The sequence below is a fragment of the Sapajus apella genome, unplaced genomic scaffold (assembly GCF_009761245.1).
Source record: "Sapajus apella isolate SASKATOON/1434 unplaced genomic scaffold, GSC_monkey_1.0 scaffold79, whole genome shotgun sequence".
Lineage (NCBI taxonomy): Eukaryota > Metazoa > Chordata > Mammalia > Primates > Cebidae > Sapajus > Sapajus apella.
Genome location: NW_022437019.1, coordinates 6,677,428 through 6,696,732, shown reverse-complemented (window position 1 = coordinate 6,696,732; position 19,305 = coordinate 6,677,428).

The window sequence follows — 19,305 nt, the reverse complement described above, 5'->3', positions numbered from 1 at the left end:
ATATATGTACAGAATTCTAATCATTACTACCTCCATAACTGTTTTCCTAATTCAACAACTATACTTTCTCACCTGAATTACTGCCATCACCTCCTAATTGTTCTTCCTACTATGTTGACATAATAACTTCCATTTCCAATTCAGCAGTCAAAATGATTCTTTTAAAACATGTCAGATCACATCACCTTCCAGTGGTTTTCAATGTTGTGGCAATATCAGAGCAAAAGAAAATGTTCTTCTATTACATTGGCTTATAATACCTTTTAATATCTGGCTTTTGCAATCTCTCATGTATCCTGTCCTACAGCTTTTCCCTATGCTTTCTAAACTTCAGCCATCCTGGCCTCCTAGCCCTTCCTCAAACATGCCAAGCACACTTCCACTTCATAGCTCAACCTCATGTATTCTTCCTTCTGCCTGAAACATTCATTCTCCGGTAATCACATGGCTTGCTTTCTCTTATTTGTGCTCAAATATTTTTTATTAGAGAGGCTGCCTTTGACAACTAGAAATAAACTTCACGTTTACCCCTACTGTTTTTCCTTTCTTTGTTATCTTGCTTTATTTTTCTCATTCTTATTACCATATTATATATTTATGTTTTTGTTTGTTTCCCATCTGTCTGCCAATGAACAAACTTGACATTGTAAATTCTAGGCCATTAGGGCTTTGTGTTCTAGTGGCCAGCACAAAGCAAGTCCGTATTGGTAAATTAATAGGATATCACTTTTTATCTTGGTTTCCAGATTTGGGCTTACAAAATGCTACTCCTAGTTCATCATTGGGTTTAGTGATTTACCTTGCATGCCATTTCCCAATTTTTTTGCCATTTTATTAAACAAATGAAAAAGCAAGAAAATAAGCATAGAGACATATAGATAATCCTAATAATAAATTTTATTACAGAGAGGTAAAAAATAAGAAATAGTCATGGAATGATAATGGCTTTTGGTGATGTTTCAAATTGCTGGAGGTTTGGCTAAGCTGGGGAGATCTGGACAGGCTGCTACAGATGTCTCCAGCACTGGAGCTGAAGGCTTGAGGAGCAGGCCAAGTTTGCATAAGTAAGTTGGAATTCATCCAAAGTCAACATTCTTTGCAGGCATTTTAATTGATTTAAATTGTTGCAATTAGCACTAAAAACCATTATTTATCTATTTCAGCATTTTAATCTGAGTGCCATGTACTCATTAAAATGCACATTTTATATAAAGCTCCATCAATCTGTCCCTTGGCCTGAAAATTTGGCACTGCAACCCCTGTGCCAAGGAAGTGTCCCTTTGTCTTGTGGCAGTTGGGGAGGTGGCAACCTCAGTCCAGATTACTGATAGTGATTGAAAACAATGCAATTCAACCTTCTTAACATGACCTTGACTAGGCTGCACAGGTCTCCCTGTGCCCTATGAATTACAGGTAATTACGCAGAAATAGGAGAGAGAGGCTCATTCTCTTGAGTCACCAGTGAAGTGCAACTGATTTCACTTAAGGCTGAGCAGCAGTAAAGTATATTAATATCAGCTTAATTTGTGGTAATTGAGGTAGTGATAAAGAATTACCCCTGGAATATTTTATTCCCATGATTATCTGAGTGTTTAAACTATGGGAGTGATTTTTTTTGGTCATAGTATAAAATATCCCATTCTCTCCCATCAGGAACTTAGTGTAATTATTGTCTGGCAGACAACACTGTGTTCAGCCATTTCCCCTGTCCCTTGGATGCATTTTTATTAGCCGAACCATCAAGCAACCTTATTTATTATTCTAGATAGAAGCATTTTGATCTCATTAACATGGATAATTTTCTCCAAACTTATGTAGTCATACTGCAGCCAAAGCTCCCTTTATGACAATTAAGATATACTGTTTTTTTCATCGGGTGCCCTAATATACAATTAAGATACCATTCCAATCAGTAAATTTATTAGTATATTAACACACTAATTGGATTACAAACACATCCTCTTATTTCTGAAATGTTTATGATTTAATTGACTTGTTTAAACTAATTTTCATCTCCCTGTGCAATTACAGTTCGTTGTTAATTGAACTTATTTACACATGGAATACTGATACTGTATTCCCTTGTACCATGGAAATACATCTAAAGGTCTCATCAGAGGGCTAAATTTTTGGCTTTATTCTTTGGGCACCTGAAACTGCTACCAGAGATAATAATGATCATGTAATATTCATTTGCTGAAATGTGTATGAGTTAGTTGCAGTAACTTCTAGAAGAAATAAGTATGATTCCATTAGTTTACAATTATTGACTTAATCATGCACACTATATGTGGAAGAACTATTACTTTGAAAACATTCTTTTTCTCCCTCTATAATTCAGTTATGGGTCCATAACTGAGATAGCCAAGCCAATGTCACAGAGATAATGGGATATGGTGACATATTTTGAAACGCTGGCATTCTGCACTGCTGTTTCCAAGTCTGGAATGCTCTCTGAATTAAAAATTTCAAAGACAGTCAAAGAGACATGCATACACATTTATGAAAAGTGATTCCAACTGCATTATAATGCCTAATGGTAATAGTTTACATTCATGGGGTAAAATTCATGGCTTGAGCTTGTATGTTGTTCTAGAGAAAGGTAGCTAAATTGTAAACAGAATTGCTTGCAGTAATTTTGAGGACTTTTAGCACTATGGTTTTCCTCCTTGCAGCTTCAAATTTCTTCTTTTTCATTATTTTTGTTGTGACATATAACCCCCACTCAGAGAAGCACATAAAACAAGATAAGTACCTGTGTGACCACTCCCTAGATCAGGAAATGGAATGTTACCTGCATATCTCAGCTTTCCTTTCTGTCTCCTCTCAGTGCCTGTTATTAAAGGTTACCACCATGCTGACTTTCATGGGAATTACTTTCCTGCTTTTCTTTATAATTGTATACCTAAGTCTGCATTCTTAAACACTATGGTATAGCTTTGTCTGGTTGTTAGCTTTATGTGGGCAGGTACACAGTGTATATTCTTTTGTGTCAGGGTCTTTTACCTTAATATTGTTTGTGAGTCTGCGCTCAATATCCGAGTTGCCTGTAGCTGTAGTTTACTTGTTTTTATTGCTGCGTAGTATTGAATTGGATGAACATAACCAAATGTTGTGTCTATTCCATTGTTGGTGAACATTCTGGTTGTTTCCAGATAGGAACTATGACATATAATGCTACTTTCAGGCATATACGCTGAAGTGAAATTGCTGTACAATTTACTTCTTCAAAGTAGCTTAGGATGAGTCCCATTATTTCACTTTCTTGGTCACTTTTATTGTCAATCTTTATACCTCGTGCAATGGTATTTAATTCTGATTTTAATTAGCATTTTTCTGATGACTAATGACATCAAGGAACGTTATATTTATATTGGCTATTTGGATAATCCTTTTTGTGTAGTGCCCACTAAAATCATCTGCCCATTTTTCTATTGAGCTTTTGTGAACTTTCTCTTACTAGTTTTTGGCAAATTTCATTTATTCTGGATATAGTCTTTTGTTACATGTGTTACAAATGTCTTTTCTTATTATGTGTCGTACCTTTTACGTAAACATATCTTTTAAAGAGCAGAAGCTTTGAGATTTTTCATTTTTTTTTGTTTGAAATCGTGATGGTATTTGGCTATATTACTTTCTACAAGTAAATTATGTTGTTTACATTTAAATATATAATTCACTTAGAATTAATCTTAGTTTATGGTGTGAGGTAGATATCTTCCTTTTTTTGTATGGTGTGAATTTGGTGAGTTGTATGTTTCAAGAAATTTTTCCATTTTTTCTAAGTGGTTGAATTTGTTGGCATACGATGTTAATAATTTCTTTTTATCTTTTTATTATTAGTAAGACCTGTACTGATCACTCTTTTGTGTTAATGATATTGGTGATTTGTATTGTTTCTTTTATTCATTAGCAGTGTGTTTATTGGTTTTATTGATCTTTACATAAAACAAACTTTGGCTTATTAATTTCCTGAATTGTTAATTCATTTTAAAATTTCATTTATTTTGTTCTTTTTTTTCATTATTTTTGCTTCAAATTTTGTTTAATTTTCCTTTTCAATGTTCTTAAGGTACAACCTTATATCAGCATTTAAAGCTGAAAGCTAACCATTTCCTCTAAGTACAACTTTGGCTGAATCTACAGGTTTTGTTATGTTGTATTTTTATAATTATTTGATGCATAATATTTTCTAATTTTCTTTGTGAGTTATTATTTAACCCAGATTACTTAGAAGTATCTGCTTTAATTTTAAAAAGATGAAGCTTTCTGAGATACCTTGTTATTGATTTTTAAGTTAATCTTATTGTGCTCAGGGAACATACTCTGTATTATTTTAAAAATAATAGACTTTGATTTTTGAACAGTTTTAGGTTTAAAAAAAATTAAACCAAGGATGCAGAGAGCTCCTGAATTCTCCCTCAGCCTCCCACACCTGCCTCTGTTTCCTCCAAGCCCACTGTCACTTAAATGCAGTTTCCCCTATGATTAACATTTTGTATTAGTGTGATACACTTGTTACAATTAATGAATCAATATTGATACATTATGGTTAACTGTAGCCTATTTACATTAAGAATCACTCTTTGTGTTGGATAGGGGTTCTAACAAATATATAATATTTAATATCAGTTTTCACCATTTCAGCTCTACAATGAGGGAGGGTCTTAACCCTGCATCCGCTTCAGGTTGCTTTTCTGAGTAAAATCTCTTAGGGTTCTCTTTTTCTACATTTGGGTCAAGGCAGTGTTCTGGCCCAGGTCCCTGGGACCTGAACCTTAGGGATCTTGTGCCCCCAATGACAGGGGTCAATCCTGTCCTCCTACTGGATATTATGATCTTGGGAAATAGCAAAAATGCAAGGATACAAAATATGTATCTCCTCTGTACATATTTTGGGTCTAGGACTCTATGCCCTTAGAAGACAAATTATTTGAGTCAAGGGCGTTTCCGTGGCAAAACAAGGAGGCTGGCTTGGCAGGTATTCTTCCAGTTGGAGCTTTGACCCTCTTACAAGGTGGTCTTTCAGATACGGTTTGCCAGATCTTTATGTCTCAACAGGCTTGAAGGTACAGATCATACCTCAGCAACTGGAGCCCTAGATTGCTCAATTCTCCATTTACAGTTGGGGTGCCTTTATGGCCACTGTTTCTCTGGAGGTGTTTTGACTTGTTTTGGGAGCAGTGGACTCCATGAACTGTTAAACTGCACTGATTTGTCTTCATTGCCCTGGAAGGTGTGGGAGCTGGGGTGTCCTGCCAAATACCAAGTAATGATAAGGTGTTCACAGAATGCTGCTTATAGCCCTGCTTGGTTGTTCTGGACAAAATCCTTCATCTTCACCAACCGCATCTGGATGTGCACCCTCTTTATTGTCCATATCCAGGTACTCATGACCAACAAGTTGAAGGATAAAAACATGTCTAACCACCACATGACAGGTTGCAGCTTAACCCCAGAGAGAAACCAGCAAGTGATGAAAAGAAACACTCTTCGTGGAGAACACAGTGAGAGAAGGAGGAGGGACAAACTCCTGCCTAATCTCTGCCTCCAGAAGAAAACTGTGATGGGCAGGCATGAGTCTCCCCAGCCTGTGAATGTCAGGGCAGAAGAGGCCACCCACAGGAACTCTGGAGATGAGCTCACTGGGACAGTTCCATAGAAAGGAAAGGGGCCAGGCTGAGTCAGCAGGAAGCTGCTCAGTGATGTGGGGCAGTGGAGGGGCTGCTGGTGAAGGGTGATTCCATGGATCTGAGGTTGATGAGTGATTCTGGGTAAGGACATGGGGTCAGGTGAGGATATCTTTCCCTTGTCTCCCCTAGATGCTGAAGGACTCAGCAACTGGGACCCAGTTCTCATTCTCTTCTCCTTAGACAAATCTCAGCCCATCATTATTCTTGAATAATGCAACTTTCTATCTGAAACTCACATGATTCTGTGTTTTTTTTTTCTGTTGCTCTTTTTAGGAGAGTAAAAATCATTTTTTTATTATCCCTTTTTGGAAAACTCAAAGAAATGTTTTTTTGTGCGTGATGTTCTATTGAGATTCTGGTCAGTGTTCCTCTGCCAAGGACAGGGGTGGAATATCTAGCCCACAGGTGTGTGTGTGCCCTGTCAGGGAGGACTCTGCTCCCTGAAGACAGAGCTCAGATTTTAGCATCTGATCAGAGGCTTCCAGAGACTTGGCTTTGCTCTTTAGATCAGCCCTGAAACAGGGAGTGAACTCAGACACTTGATATATGACAGGGGATGATGAATAACTATTGTGTGACTTTGTGCCCCAGAATCCTACACTCTCTTAACAATCCATTCCAAGGACATGGAGTCACTGTGTTTGAAATTTTACTCTTGAGCCCTCTACCATCCCCAGATTAGTCGTGAGCTTAAATGGAAGCCTTCTGCTGCTCACTGTCTTTTCTTAAAGGAAAATGTCCTAATTTTTCCTGAAAGAACCCATCTCAGAAGCCTGTTCAACAGAAGTGATTCAGGAAAGTGGGAGGAGGAACAGAGAACATGACAGTCCCTCTGTGTTCTGGAGGAGTCATATCTGGAGCCTCTTACCTGATTTCTGTCTCTTTCCCAAATGAATTCATCTGGAGGAAGTACAGAAAAAGAAGGAAGAGTTATGCAGCACACAGTAACAATAAAAAAATTAAAATGGCCCATGGAGGGTGAGCTCAAGCTACAGCTGTTCAGGAGGTAGGGATCCATCCCTGTCTTCCATGGTGCACTCTATTCTCAGGAAGCACTGGGCCCTGGACACTGAGCCTGTAAGCTCCTGCCCAGAGATGCAACATCACTAAGCCAGGGGACAGTCCTGAAGAACCCTCAGGAAGGGAAAGTGAACCCATGGCTGTTTACCTTTGTACAGCTTTCTGTTTGTTCAGTATGTCTCCAGACATGAACTCCATCCAACTGGACCCATTGGCATTCTCTCCTTTGTAGTCACTAGTTCCAAGTTCTAAGAGTTTCTTGTTTTCCCAGGATTTTTGATTAGTTTCCAGGGCTGTGCTGTCTGTCTTGTACTCCAGTTTCCCCACATAATCTGGCCTCTGTAGAGAAGTTTCAATGACCTAAAAATCCCCTATACTCTGCTTATTCATTTCTCCCTTCTCATAACCCCAGTAACCACTGAACCTTAATTGTTTCTAAAAGTTTTGCCGTTTTCTAAAATATATTGTTGGAATCATATGATTTGTATCCTTTGCAGAATGACTTCTTTCACTTAGGAAGATGCATTTAAGGTTCTTGCTGCCTCTCTCTGCTTATGCAGTACTCTACATTCCAATGGATTACATTTCTCTGAGGTCCTCACACTTCCAACATAATTTTACCTGTAACTATACTGAGTGGTTCTACCCTCCCAAGTATTTACCTCAACCTGCACAGTTAAACCCATCTGGGTTTGGAGCTTGAGTGAGGCCTTCTGTTTAATAGTAGTTTGAGTTCTACAAAGCAACATATTTACATTTTTTGATTTATGCCTGTGGTTACTTATCCTGGGAAGGATTTTCTGAATTTTTTTCCTTTTTCTCTATTTCTTTTTTTTTTTTTAAACCATTTATTTCCTGGGTTTTCACCCAAACTACTTTTGGCCTCTCAAAAATTATCAAAACAAATACTGAGGTTATATATGTACATAAATTATACAGTGGTCCCTGGGTGTTCTTGAGAAATTACTTTCAGAAACCCCTATGTCAAAATCCTCAGATGCTCAAGTCTCTTCTATAACATGGCACAGTATTTATTTATAACGTGTGTACATATCCAGTATACTTTAAATCAAGCTTTTCCAACTTGTGGCCCGTGGGTGTCATGTGGCCCAGGAGGGCTTTGAATGTGGCCCAACACAAATTCTAAACTTTCTTAAACCATTACAGGTATTTTTCGCAATTTTTTAATTTTTATTTTTTAGCTCATTAGCTATCATTAGTTTTAGTAAATTTTATGTGTGGCCCAGGACAATTCTTCTAGTGTGGCCCAGGGAAGCCAATAGATTGGACACTCCTGCTTTAAATCATTTCCAGATTACTTACAATACCTAGTACAATGTAATGCTATGTAAATAGTTGTTATACTAACTACATTATTTTCTTACTCATAACATTGTTTATTTTTGTATTGTATTGTTGTTTTTTGTTTTTTAAGAATATTTTTGTCTGTGGTTGATTAAATCTGCATATGCTAAATGTGAAGATAGGGCCAATTGTATGTCAGATTTATCTCCTACATTTGGCAGTATGTGACAATGTGTAATACTAACTGCTTCATTACTGACAGTCTGTGACTATTTCAGTATTCTCTGAAACAATATATTTTCTCTATCATTCTCCACTCCCTTCTGTCTTCACTGGGAGAGTCATTACTGTCCATGTTTATACTAACGCTTTATTCAAGGCAGTCTCAGCTTTTTCTATCGTGTTCCTCAAATTTCTCTCATCTTGTTCCCAATTCCCACTTCTGAAAACACTTTCACATTTTTAGGTATTTTTAATAGTATCACATCACTTCCAGGCGCCATCGTATGTATTAATTTTCCCTTTCCTCTTCTAACAAATTAGAACAAACTTAGTGGCTTAAAAATGCATATGTATTGTAGTGTGCTTCTGAAGGCCAAAAATCTTAAAAGGGCCTCACTTGGTGAAATTAAGGTGTTGACAGGGCTGCACTGCCTTCTAGAGTCTCTATGAGGGAGCCTATCTCCTTGGCCGTTCCAGCTTCTATAGGCTGTCCACCACCCTGGGCCTATGACCTTTTCCTTTCTAGCATCACATTTGTCTTGTACTCAGTATCCTGCCTCTGTCTTTCGATTACAAAGACTCTTGTGGTTACATTGAGTCCATCCAGATAATGCAGGATAATCTCTCTTTATCAAGGTCACTTGATTGGCAACCTTAATTCCACTTGCAACCTTGTCATATAACACAGTCCCAGGTTCCAGGGATTAGGAGGTAGACACATTTGGGGGTATACTACTCTGTCTACCACAATTGTCATATGGGGAAAGAGTTAGAAAAATATCATGAATCACAAACGCATTCTGGTTTGTGAAATTTTTGTCATGAATAAATTTATATCCTTGAACTTATTTATATCTTGGTTGTCAAAGTAGAGAATTGACCTCAATATTGTAAAATATTGCAGACAAAAACTTTCATAGGAAAAAATTCATGGGAGAAAAAACTGAGTGTAAGTTCCTGGTCAAAATAGATCATTTCAAATCTGGAGTTGGCATAGTTTGTTTGGGAAGTTCCTTTTACCCTCAGGCAGATCATATGGCATGAAACAGATCTGTTACACTGCAGACATATTTATCATTTTCACCACTTCATTCAATTTGCATTATAAGAAATTCATTTGGGAAGGCTGGAGAACACTTCTCAAATGCACGCTGTTGATTAAACAGGGCAGGGTAGCTGTGGACCAGAATTGGTAAAGAGCTATGTAGAGAGAAAGCAGTGGGAATTGATGTGAGTAATGGTGTCTATCCAAGCCCTGAAAAATCCTCTTTAAATTACACTTGTGAGTGGATGGGAGAGCACATTCTCTTGAAGCCACCATCAATCCTCTGCAGAGGTCACAGTTCTCTTTAATATATCAGCGAGCTTCTCTTTCTTACAAACCCACTCTTCTGCTATCTAGAGATGAGAAGCCATCATCTTCACAGTGACAGAAGAACATGAGGGCCATTGATTCAAGAGTGAAATCAAAGGACAGACTATTTAGTCTCAAATCCTCTGAACAATTAAGTTAACCACCTATGGTGAAGGTTTTCTTAATATAAGGTGTTTGAAATTTGGCTGAGTTGAAATTTTGACTGATTCTTTTTTAAGAAAGTGTAAGAGTCTGCTGATGAAGAACAAATTATTCATCTTTCTTTGATAATTCTTAGAGTACATTACGATGATTTTTAGCTATTGCTTGAGAATCGTTTATACTAGAAACATTTACAAACTAGCTCTCTAGTAGAAGCAGTTTAACCTAGAAGTTAGGAACACATAATTTGGATAATTCCGATTTGGAATTAAATCTCAGTTCTACTACTAGGGAATTGTGTTGGGCTTAGGCAAATTAACCAATTTCCTTATCTGAGAAATGGGAATAACCATATCTAACAGACTGAATGGTTATTAGTATTAAATGGGACATGTGTACAGAATACAGTGAAGTGCTTCTGTATAATATCCTGCTATCATCATAATCATCTTTCATGAGACTTCTTAATTTCTTTCAAGGGCCATGCAATTGATGTACCTCTGTTGGAAGCTGAGTGTAAAATATAGTGTGTAGGAGAATTATAAAAAATTGGTAAGCACAGGAATGTGAATTTAAAATTTCCTAAAACATTTGGTGTACCAAATAAAATATGACCATGGAACAACCTTGACCTTCAGCTTACTGACCTTCTCAGAGACCTTTTGCTCACCAATAATCATGCAATCCTGGAGCCCTTGGAGCTAGATACACCAGAATTTTAGGACCTGGTTCTGCCACTTCCCTGGCTGTGTGAACCACTTTTAGTTTCAGCTAACCTTAAGCTATAAAATAAGAACACTCATATCTACCTTACAAAGATGCTGTGATGATTAGAGATAATATCTTAAAATATGTAGAAAGAGCTTTGAAACATAATGTATAGTGTGAATGTATTCTCTCAAAAAAAGACATGGAACAGGTTTTCATCTTCCACTATACCCATTATAGTTATTTCAGCCTTTCTGGAACCACCCACCTCTGTCTCCTCTGTGGTGAAATGGTTCTTATTTTGCTCTCTTATTATATCACAAAGCCCCACATAATCAGCTGTATTCAGGTTTAATAGGGCACAGGGAAAAGGAAAGAGATTCTGTTATCCAGCTACATAAGTAGAAAACTGGTTCCTGCTATGCCAAGTAGAAAAGCTTTGGCATGTATTATCTCAAAGTAACAACCGTACACATTATAGTCAGATTTTGTATAATAGTATTGGCACTTTGATACAAATGCAATATATTTTGTGGTTACTTGTAGGACCATAAATATCGTCTATAACATGGTTTCTAGGGGAAAATACTCCAACCAAGCAGCTTATACATGAGATACAACATAATAGAGTGAAAATATAGGTGTGGGAGTTAGAGAGCCCTTCATTTGAATCCCAGGGTTGCCACTTACAAGCTGAGTCTCTTAATCTTTCTGTCCTTGAGTTTCTACATCTGCAAATAAGAATGGCATGCATACATCCCTCATGCGGTGTTTGGAAAAATAAATAAGACATTGTATGTCAAACATTGAGTAAGCATATAGTAAGACATCAGATATTAGCTGTTTAAAATTATTATTGTCACCATAGGTTATGTTTAAAAACTCTTTTTAAAGTGAGCCAATATTTCTATTTAGATTCTTGGAAATGAGAGGGCAATTGAAAAAGGCCATTTGAGATGCAAAACATAATTTCCTAATAAATATTTTATTTTGTATATCTGTGCAGCAGTTAAGAACCCTGTCATAAAAGCATTTGGTGGTCTTAAACGTAATTGTTGTTATTCCCAGCTTAACCCTGAATAAGGCTAAAAGCAGACACGAAGTAGAGAAATCAGAAATGAAAACCTGCTGATATTAGATTAGTGATAATTGTTTTCTTCTGCTATAGTGAAGTTTACTTTAAGATAGAATATTTTGGATTCTAATATAGTGTGGCCTTTTCCGAATACTTTAAATAAAATGTATATAAGAAAATTTAATGCTTTCTATTATATTGTAATTGATTTCTTCTGTATCTTTACATGCACAGCCTCACTTGTGTTGTGTTTTCCCAGTCTCTGTATCTTTTATTAAATAACATGAACATAATGTTAAATAAAAGAACAAGGGTGAAGATAACTCAGCAGTTTGTGTCTGTGGGATTTTCTATTACTTATCCTGGGAGGTACTAAACTATAGCTTCTGTTGATTCACAGTAGGAAATAAAAGTTAAAAAAAGTTGACTGTGTAATCCATCTTTCCATACACAAATTAAATGTCTCTCTCAATGTTTATATAGTGCTTATTGCAGAATATAGAGGAATATGTCTTAGCACATCATCTAAGCTATTTTTTTACTTGATATTTAGCAAGATGTTAGACCTATTTTAGAGACTAAAAATAGTGCTAATACCCATATAATGAGCAGGGCACACCTGATTTTATTCTGAGGTGATTGAATAAACTGTAATGTAAAGAAGAAAGGTACTATATAAATTGCGTTAACTATATTTTCTTATTTTCTGTTTTAATGCTCTGGGATATAAAGGCCTCACTGGCTGGGGGAGAAACTCCCTTTCCCAGGGGTAGCTGTTTCCTAGAGACCGCAAACGCTTGCTGGTAAGCACAATTTTAATGGGCAAACCAACCAATTCTGTGTTCATACCTTTCCCTGTCTTCCATTTATCAGCCTCCTGCAATTGGGGACACTATTCTTCTGTGCTAAATCACCCCAGAGCCAAGTATCAGACAACTAATGACCACTCCTGTATCCCAGGGCTTGAAAAAATTATTCACACTATTTGGTGACCTGCTCAGCTGCTTCCCCTGCTTTGCCCACTTCTTTTCCCCAAACCCACAATACAGGCTTTTACCTGCAGTTTCCTCCCTACTTTGCCTGAGTGTTGCTGGTGCCTCTTCCGGTTCATGCCTTATCCTCTTGGGAACAGTTAGCAATAAATCATCCTTTCCATAGCGATCATCTCCTTATCTCTTGGCTTCACCATACCTAAATAAAATCAAAATCCTGGGTTCATTTTAAATCATATATTCAGGCTATTTTTATAATTAAGATTAGCTTTAGTATCTTAAGGATAATAGAAGAAACCTTTTTTTTTCCTTTCAAGGAATGTTTGGTAGAGAAAATAATAGAAAAAGAGTATTTTCCCCTTCATTTCATTCCTTATTTTTCCCCTCTTCCCACAGTTATTGTTTATATTTTTATGTTGGATGTGACTTGAAGCATGAGGACATATTTTTGGTGAGGGAAAATAACCCTCAAAGGAGCCCAATCTCGTGGGAGAACAGACAGGAATATCAATGAGTTTAACCAAGTGTGCCAAGTTCAAGGATAGAGGCCTATCGAGATGGGTGAAAAAAAGGAGAAAGGAACGATACACCAGGCTGAAAAGAATGGAGGCAGGGAACATTCCAAGAAAAGATAGTTCAGTCAAGGTTTCCTTCTTCTTGTTTTAAAAGTCAGGCTTACTGAGGTAAAATTTACACACAATAAAATTTACCCTGTGAAACTGTTCCTTTCCATGGCTTTGCCATTATACAGTTGAATAATTATTACAACACTCAAGATATAATATTTAAATCTCCACAGAATGTTATTATTTTGCCCTTTTTTAGTCAATCTTTTATTCTTACCCCGAACCCCTGGCAATCACTGGAATCACTGGTCTGTTTTCTTACCCAATAGCTTTGTCTTTTTTAGAATGTCAGATGAATGAATTCATATATTACATACTTTTTGGTTCTGATTTCTTTCGCTTAGCTTAATGCTTTTGAGATTAAACCTTTGTGTTGTATATACCAATAATTCATTCGTATTTATTGCTTAATAGTACTTCACTATACTTCACTACATGTTTCTACCACAATATGTTTATTGATCCACCAGATGAAGGACATATGGATTGTTTCCAGTTTTCAGCAACTATAAAAAAGAGTAGCTCTAAGCAATTGTGTTCACATCTTTTTGTGGTTATATATTTTCACTTCTCTTGGGTAAACACCTGAGATTGGAATTGCTAGGTTATATGCTGGGTCAAACTGTTTTCTTAAGTAGTTGTACCATTTTGCATTCTCAGCAGTAATGGATGAGAGTGTCATTTCTTCAACATCCTCACTAGCAGTTGGTATGGCGAATATTTCTTCTCTATGTTGTTCCCGTTTTTAGATATTCTGCTGGTATGTAGTGATATCTCATTGTAGTTTTAATTTGTATTTACCTAATGACTAATGGTTTTGAGTCGTTTTCCATCTATATATATTCTTTGGCTGTCCAAATTCTTTGCCCATTTGTAAAATTTGGTTGTTTCTTTTATTATTGCATTGTAAGAGTTCTTTTTATATTCTGGATAAAGCCTTTTTTATCAGATACATGCTTTACAAATATTTTCTTCATTCTGTTTATGTCTTTCATCTTTTACAGAACAGAAATTTTAAATTTTGATAATGTCTAATTTACCTATTTTTAAAGTCCATGCTTTTTGTATGAAAGCTAAAAAATATTTGCGTAACCCATGGTCACCAAAATTTTCTCCTAAATTTTCTCCTGGAAGTTTTATAGTTCTAACTCTTGTGTTTAAGTCTGTGATTCTTCCACTTTGGATTAATTTTTATATACAGTGTGAAATAAGACTGGAGTTTCTGTTTAAAGACTATGTTTCCTTGATAACTGAGTGAAATCTTCAGTATTCCTAGCACACACACACACAGACAGACACACATACAAGGTAACTAAGTGAGATGATGGATATGTTAGCTAGCTTGATTGTGGTAATCATTTCACAATGTCCATATGTATGCCAAAACAGCACATAGCATATTTTGAATATATAAAATATTTCTCAATTATGCTTCAATAAAGCTGAAAAATAAAGACTATACATTTTCTATAGAATTTTCTTGACAATTTTGTTGGAAATCATTTGCATATGTATGTTTCTCTATTCTGTTCCTCAATTTAGTCTCCAGTAAGACACTGTTTTGATTACTATTGTTTACTAGAATGTCTTGAAACCTATTCTTGTAAGTTATTCAGCTTTGTTCTTTACTTTCAAAATTGTTTTGGATTTCTAAAACTCCTTTGCCTTTCCATATTAATTTTAGAATCAGCTCCTCAATTTCTGCAAATAATCTGCTGACATTCTGATTGAGATTGCAGTGACTCTATAGACGCACTTTGAAGGTATTGACATCATACCAATAATGAATTTTCTAATCCATGAACATGGCTTTTTAATGTATTTTCTTAGGTCTTTTTTAATATTTATCGGCAATACTTTGTAGATTTCAGTGTATAGTTCTCACATATATTCTGACCAATTTATTCCTAAGTATTTTTCATGTTTTGATGCTATTGTAAATGGTATTATTTCTTCCAGTTTTCAACTGTTGGGCAAGTGTACCTATTAAGCTTTTGTGGGCACTCACTTTGACCTTCTAGCTTCTGTTAGGCAGAGAGATCAGGGTTTCATTTTGTCACATGATTAAATCTTAGAGACAAAACAAAATAAGAAATAATATTTTTATGACCTGTTTTTATGCTTTTATTCTTTTTATTTATCTAGTAACAAACACCTCTCAAGAATAGCTAGGAGTTGCTAACTCATTTCTTCGTGTTGCCAGGAGAAGTATTTGCTTTTCCCCTTAATTGATGTGCCAGACAGTTGTACTGTGAAGTGGGCAGATCACCAGTTGGGAAAGTCAGTGGTTAACATGTAGATTTATTGGTTAAATGTATGTGAAATACATGTAGGAAAGGGAGGATGAGAATATTGAAAGTGTTCTGAACATTATTGATATAGTGATGTTGATATTTATTATATGGAAAAATATACAGGTATTTTATTGTTTAGCTATTTATTTTTCCATGAGAATAGCAATATATTTAAATTTGAATGTAATGAACTAAAAAACTATAAGTGCATGCTTATAATAATTTAGTACTTTATTTCTGCTTTTCTAAAACATTGATGGAGAACATGTAGCTTACAGAAAATATTTGTTTGCAATTACTGTGTGCCATGGTGACCACAGTGATATCAGTGATCACACAGAAACAAAAGACAAACATGCTGAGGAAGGATCAGCAACTACTTATAAGTTAATGGTAATATTAAAAATGTGCCTGATGACTGTGATTTAATTTGCAGTTGCAACTGATATTTTTACATATTACTTTGTGAAATATCATTTATCATTTGGATAAAATGACCATTTATGATGGTTTTAATTCACTTTTTAGTTCCAGATTTTCCTGTGCATGTATGAAAACTGAAGCAGTAGCTGTGAATATATTTGCTGCATTCACAGAATACCACGAGTTATTAAGTGATACCAGTTTTATATTAATATGTTTGGATCCTTTAAACAGAAAACTAGTTAATTCCAATAATAGGTCCATCTTGTTTTCTATCCAGTTTACAAACTCAAAGTAAATGCTTTTGATTTTCATTCTGTCAAATGTGAAATATCTGATATTATGGTGGATGCTTATAAAATTTGTTTAAAACGTTCAAGATTAAAAATAAAATAATTTGGTTTTGCTGCATTTCTACAAATTTGGGTTTTATTTGGTTTTGCTGCATTACCATGAATGGTGGAATGCAGCATCGTAGAGAAACAATATAGTTACTAAATTGAGTGAACTTGGAGCAATGAGCTTGGTATTCATTGTGGTGAGCATATCATATATTATTGTTTCTATTCTATTAATGGTAATAGAAGCAATAGTAGTCAAAATTTCTACACTTTTAAATATATACATAGTTTATAGTAATTGAATATAAAATGTTTATATGGGAAGCTTCTTTCAATAAGAGCAAAAAATAGTTTTAGCTGACAGATGTGCTTTTCATTTTTGCTGCCCAACATCAATCAGATATTAGAAATGTTGTAGGCTCTGAAGACTTTGGAAACAAATCTAAATTCCCTACCATGATATTGAGTTATTTTTGAAAATGAGTTATCTAAAATTTTTGTTACATTTTATTCAAAATCAGTAGGACATATTTAATCAATGCATTTATGAATGAATGGAGTACAAAACACATTAGCTTTTAATGCTTTTAGCAAATTGCAAGTTTTCAAAACAAAACTTATGAAAAGGAAACTGTTGTAGTGCATCCCCACAAAAGCAGGGTAAGATTGGAACAAATTAAATATTATTTCTCAAATGGTTTATAATATTTAAATTCAAAGTTATATAGCTGCAATTTAAAATATCTCAAATTAGACTAATCATGATGTCTCACACCTGCAATTCCAGCACTTTGGGAGGCTGAGGCAGGAAGATCATTTGAGTCTAGGAGTTTGAGACCAGCCTCGGCAATATAGTGAGGCTCCCATCTCTACAAAAAATACAGAAAGAAAAAATTAGCTCATGTGGTGGTACATGCCTGTGGTCCCAGCTACTCAGGAGGTTGGGGCAGGAGGATCACATGTCAAAATTGCAGTAAGCAGTGATGGTGCTACTGCACTCAGCCTGGGTGACAGAATAAAATGCTGTCTCAAAAAACAAAACAAAATAAAACAAATCTCAAATTGTGGGAATTTTTTTTTTGATGGAGCTCCTATTTTCAATTGAATAAATTTATATCCGGTACTGGAAAAAATTGGGTTTGAATAGTTTTGTGGGTTTTCAACAGTTACATTTGGTGAAAGTTTTGTAAAAATTAGAGAAGACATTTGAAGTTTTCTATTTTGTACAAATGGTGGTAAAGAAGGGTACTTGGAATGGAGGCAAAAATCTAGTCAGTAGTTATAAGTACATTGGGCTTAAGTATTTACAAAGCTTGACATGAAAACATTAGAAATGAGGATATTCTCCATTTCACAGAGTTTATTCTACTTACCTTGGAACTTGGAGTGTGATTTCTTATTTAAAAGCATTAAAATCTACAGAGAAGAGTCAATTAAAATTTTTCACAATTTCATATAATATTCACTGTAAAATGCAAATTTGAAAAAATTAAAAGAAAATTTATTACTTCTAATAAAATTATATGTTTATTATATAAATATCATATTTTAATATAGTAAGATTTTACTATTGTAATCTTATTATTATATAAGATTATACTGAAAAAAGTACACTTCAGAAAGAGACCCATGGCATGATATGAGAGATATATGAAGCATAAACAATTACTCTTTTTATGCTATTTTAAAATTTTCAGGTTATTAATACAAACAAATGTGCCTAAATAAAACATGTATATGTTTTTTATGTTTTTATTTTTAGAAGAAATTTTATTCATTTTCTCTAAGTAGTTTTTTAATGTAACTGTTTTACAGGTCTAAAAATATAATGAGACAAACTTGTTAGTCAACAAATACACATCTTTCAAAAAGTGTACTTTTTAAAAATTTAGCTTTGCTTTCGCTTCCCCAATTTTCTCAATTTGAATGATAAATTATATGGTCACCCAATCCATCAGTTTAATTTTCGAGTAATTGCCATTAGCAAATTATATGTGCAAATTCTCTTCCCAAAGACCTATATCTATATTTAAGAAAGTAATTCAAGTGTAATTCTTCACTACAAGATTCCTCCTTTACTTAACTATTTCAGTACTCTCCACTAGGAGGTTTATATTAATATAAGGTTAGCAAACTAACGCAGGAAAAGAAAACCATTTGCTGAATGTTCTCACTTATAAGTGGGAGCTAAATGATGAGAACACGAATACATAGAGGGGAACAACACACACTGAGGCCTGTTGGAAGGTGGAGCATGGGAAGAGGGAGAGGATCAGAAAAAACTACTAATGGGTTCTAGGCTTAAACAGCTGAGTGATGAAATAATCTGTACAACAAACCCTCATGACATAATTTTACCTGTATAACAAACCTGTACATGTATAAAAGTTAAAAAAAAACACAAAAAATGTTACTACTATTTTGTTAAAATATATCACATTTATATGATGAATATTCAAAGTATAGAATCTATGTAATGTATTAATCCTTGTCTTGTCCATGCCCTTTCTATTCTATTTATTCCTGATTTCATTATGTTTTACATTATTGTTATGATTATTTATATTATGTTGTGCAGGGTTCACCAAACTTTGGCCTGCATGCTGAATCTAGCCCCTTGTCTATTTTTGTTAAAAAAAAAAAAAAGTTTCATTAGAGCACAGCCATGCCATTTATTTATAGTGTTTGTGGTTACTTTCACAACAGTGTTATTTTTAGCTGTGATAGAGTCCAACAGCCCATAAAGCCAAAATACTTACTATCTGGATATTCACAGAAAATATTTGGCAAGTGTAATACAAGGAGAAAGGGTGCTAAAAATTATTCTAAGGAGACTTTAGTCAATGGAAACACCTTCTATCTGCTAGAGCTAGAAGAGTCTGGGTCATGGTGTTGTAGAGTCATCATTTAGCTACATAGTATCACAAGCCAGTAAGAACAAAGTCCATGGCTTTTCCCTCACTCTGGGGTATTTCTCAACAGAAAGTAATATGGGCTGGCTTCACCTCAGATTTAGAAGAAATGATAATTGTGCATCAATTATTTAAAAAAATCTAATGAAAATTTGTGATTTATTTTAGTAAGTTAATA